The sequence below is a fragment of the Cricetulus griseus genome, unplaced genomic scaffold (assembly GCF_003668045.3).
Source record: "Cricetulus griseus strain 17A/GY unplaced genomic scaffold, alternate assembly CriGri-PICRH-1.0 unplaced_scaffold_411, whole genome shotgun sequence".
NCBI classification, from domain to species: domain Eukaryota; kingdom Metazoa; phylum Chordata; class Mammalia; order Rodentia; family Cricetidae; genus Cricetulus; species Cricetulus griseus.
Window position 1 is genome coordinate 11,808 of NW_023277155.1, and position 4,304 is coordinate 16,111.

At 45.2% G+C, this 4,304-nt stretch overlaps 1 pseudogene; it reads left to right on the top strand.

Annotated features, from left to right (window-relative positions):
- The first annotated feature begins 1,513 nt into the window (after nucleotides 1–1,513).
- Nucleotides 1,514–2,340, top strand: LOC113837985 (annotated as a pseudogene).
- Nucleotides 2,341–4,304: the final 1,964 nt, after the last annotated feature.

A 4,304-nucleotide genomic window follows, 5' to 3' on the forward strand; every position in this document is an offset into this window, starting at 1 on the left:
ATTCACATGACATGAATTAAAACATGCTGGGAAATTACAAAAACATCAATTACATCACAGTCAAGTCCCTTTTCATGATGGTGACTCCAGCAGCTAATTGCCTTCTCCGTTTCCCCTGCAGTGTACCCAATACACTACTCCTCTTGTTTTGGTCTGAAGACATAAGCAATGCTCCACATGCATATTCTTTTCCTCTGACTGCTTTGGATAGTTGACTACATGACTCCAATGGACAATTTTAAATCTCTGAGGTGGGACAGTCATTTAATTGAAGAATTTTGGAGGTGTAATATAGAGGTCAGTCAGGTCATTGCCATGGAGAACAACAGACTGGAATCAAAACCACTGACATCACCATAAGAGTGCTTGTCTCAGAAATATTTTTTTCAAGAAGGAAATGCAGCTGTCCTAGAATTAATATGCCTTTCCAGGGAGAAATCACTTTGCACACTTAGGAGGTTAATATAGAAAAATCTCTTTATTGATGGTATTCATCCAACTTTACGTAAAGCTCAAAGAGGAACCAGTTTAGACACATTTGCATTCCACATATTACATCATCCTTAAGTGTCTTTAGATTCATACTCCAGGTTGAACTTTGAACAAAGTAAATAGAGGGTAACTTGTAGGTCTACCTACTTAGGCATATGTGAGGATTACACAGCAAAGATATATGCCAGAATAAATTAAGTACACCTGTGATCTGGCTTTGAACTCACCTCTGCCTGCCTATGCCTCAGGAGTGCTGAGATTTAAGCTTCTAAGGAAAAGAGCATCTTGTATACTACTCTGGGTGGAGGGGGGAAGAAAGGAATAGACCTCTATGAAGTAGCAGGAACACAATATGAAGGGACATATTCAAGAGGCAGCTACTCAAATGTCACCACACAAAGGGATCACAGGGATTCTTAGAACATTACTAAGCCAAAAGTGGCCATTGGACCAGTAACAACAGCTTCATATGGTGGGACGAGTAGGGTTTTCAGGATCTAAAGCAATCTTTCCAAAAAGGACCTGGCCCCAGACAATTACCATCTCTCACAGGCCAATTCCTAGTTTTAGACAAGGGTCTGTGTTTTACTGTCAATACCCCAGGCCTTTAAGGGAATATCCCAAGACCTAGGCACCAGGCTATTAAAGCTGACAAATGGAAATTAAAATCAATAAAAGTTTCAGAACTTGGGCCCTGAAAAGGGAATTTCTACAGGTAAGGCAAAATTTAACTCATTAAATCAGGAGTGCCATGGCTGGCACCTGACAGCTTGCTCTCAGAGAAGGGTAGGTAACTGTCCAAAACTCCTGTTAACATTCTTTTGCTAATTGCTAATTACTGGTTGTAAACATCCTGCAGCCTCCCTAGGTTGGAAGTCTGTTGGCCCCAGGCTTCTGCATCTCTGGCCCGGCCTGGCCCCAGCCTCTGTGATTCTCTTGCCCTAGCAGCCTCCCACCAAGCCCGCAGACAGCCAGGTCGCCAGCGATGCCCCCACAGCCGAGGGGTCCCAGGCAGAGGGCCATGCGGTGCCAGAGGGCAGAGAAGGAAGCCGGCTTTGAGGCAGAGGGGGAGGACAAGGACGACAGCTTCCTCCTGCTGCAGCAGTCTGTGACTCTGGGCAGCTTGACCGACGTGGACCAGCTCATCGCCAAGATTGGCAAGTCGCTGAAGCTGGACACAGCGCACAATGGCCCTGCCTCGCCGAGTGCTGCCCCGCGCCCTCCGCCCCTGCGGATCCAGGCTGCGATCTCAGTGGATCAGAACCGGTCACCGGCGAGGCAGATGCTGGGATCTTCTGTGTCTGCAGAGACCGTGGCCCCAGCTCACCCCGGAGCCATTCTCTGCATACTGTGGGAGCGCGGGCGCCTGTGGAGCAGGGCGGCTCCCTACTGCGTGGAGGAGCTCACCGCGGGCACCAGCGCCCTATGCCCTGTGTCCCTGAAGCCTGGCCTTGAGGGACCTCCGGTGGCAGGCAAGCCAAGCACCCCGCTGCCTCTCTCAGGCCCTTGCCAGCGGGGTTGGCCCCAGAGCAGAGCCATGTCCCGCCTTCTGCAACAGCGACTTGGATCTCAGCCCGAGACCCGCACCAGCGATGAAGACCTGCACCAGCTCCTGCAGCAGCTCGGCTTTCGGGAAACCTCATCAAGGAGGCAGTGCAGCAGCTACATTCACTACAACTACAGCTACAGGCAAATCTTTCCTCACACCGATTCCTCAAGCCTCTGTCCGCCCCTGTGCAGGAGCCACCATCACCTGGGAGCCCTTGAGCGGTCTGCAGCGACCCTGGCACTTGGGTGAGGAGGGCGCTGCTCAGAACTGGGGAGGACTTTCTTTTCCCTGGCAGCTAATAAGCAGGGTAGCTACCTCATCAGCCTGTACCTGCGGACCAAGGCATTCACCCAAATGTGGTTATTAACAAATCTACACTTCGCACCCAAGTGACTGGAATTGGGGCTGAACTGATTATAGGATTTTAACTTAACTGAACTGTTTTTGAATAAATGTGTTCAGGTTTTTTTTTTTTTTTTTTAAAAAAAAGATCCTGCAGCCAAGGGGATAATTGACAGTACCCAGTGACCCTATAACTCTGCAAACCCATGCCCTGTCTTATTTCAATCAAATGTATCTCACTTAAAATATATAGATACTGCTATACTCTGTTCTTTGTATAACCTGAAGTAACCATGAAAACCCTGTAATTTGTGGCTTTCAACCTTATGGTCTGCCCCTGTAAATGCTTCTCTTTTTGGATGGTTGGTATCTCACTTGCCTGCCATGCAGTGAGATCCTAGCTGGCCTGCTTGAAATAAAAAGAAACCTTTTGCTTTTGCATCAGAGTGTCAAAACCTTGGGTTAGTCTCTGGGATCCAGGAACCTGGAACAACATTATGGTTTCCTGACCAGGAAACCCAAGACCCTCCCAGGATGGTCTTGATGTTATCTCAGAGTTGTTTTGATTTGCATTTCACTGATGCCTAAGGATGTTCTACACTTTCTTATTTGTTCTTCAGCCATTTTAGATTCCTCTATTGAGAATTGTCTATTTAGTTCTGCACTCCATTTTTTAATTGGATTGCTTGGTGTTTTTGAGAATAGCTTCTTGAGTTCTTTTCATATTTTGGAGATCAGCCCTCTCTCAGATGTGGGGTGGTGAATATCTTTTCCCAGTCTGTGGGCTGTCGTTTTGTCTTCCTAACTATGTCCTTTGCCTTACTGAAGCTTCTCAGTTTCAGGAGGTCCCATTTATTAATTGTTGATCTTAGTGTCTCTGCTACTGGTGTTATGGTCAGGAAGCAGTCTCCTGTACCTATTAACTGAAGGATATTTCCCACTTTATCTTTTAGTAGGTTCAGTGTGGCTGGGTTTATGTTGATGTCTTTGATCCATTTTGACTTGAGTTTTGTGAAGGGTGAAAGGCTTGGGTCTATCTGTAGTCTTCTACATGTTTGCATCCAGTTATGCCAACACCATTTGTTGAAGATGTTCTCTTTGTTCCAGCGTATATATTTGGATTGTTTGTCAAAAATCAGGTGTTCGTAGGTGTGTGGGTTAATTTCAGGGTTTTCAACTCAATTCCATTGGTCTACCAGTCTATTTTTGTGCCAATACCAAGCTGTTTTCAGGACTATAGCTCTATAATAGAGCTTAAAGTTAGGGATGGTGATGCCTCCAGAAGTTCCTCTATTGTACAGGGTTGTTTTGGCTCTCCTGGGTCTTTTGTTTCTCCATATAAAATTGAGCATTGCTCTTTCAAGGTCAGTGAAGAAATGTGTTGGGATTTTGATGGGGATTGCATAGAATCTGTAGATTTCTTTTGGCATGATTGCCATTTTTACTATGTTGATCCTCCCTATCCAAGAGCATGGGAGATCTTTCCATTTTCAAGTTTCTTCTTTAATTTCTTTCTTTAGAGACTCAGCTGTGGGTGATTCTTGATAGGCCAGCAAGACTAACCACATTGTTTTCCTTGATTGGTGGTACCACCTAGTGGCCACAGAACATAAATAATTTTTGTAGTCTGACCCATAAAAGTTACACTTATCCTGACTTTTATGTGTAGACCATAATTAACAGGTATGCATTTAGTGAACACACCATCCAGAATTATCAACAAATTTGCCACAGAAATTAAAATGGTGAAAAAATAGTATACAATTTCACTGTAGATATCAGAGCTCACATCCTGGCCCAAGAACTTTCTACTAAATTTCTAGAGGATATAGTGTATAATACTCTAGTAGAAGATTGCACTGACTAAGAAAGGACATTTCTGGAAGGGAGTGAAGGAATTTCCCTGTAGTGCTGTCAAAAA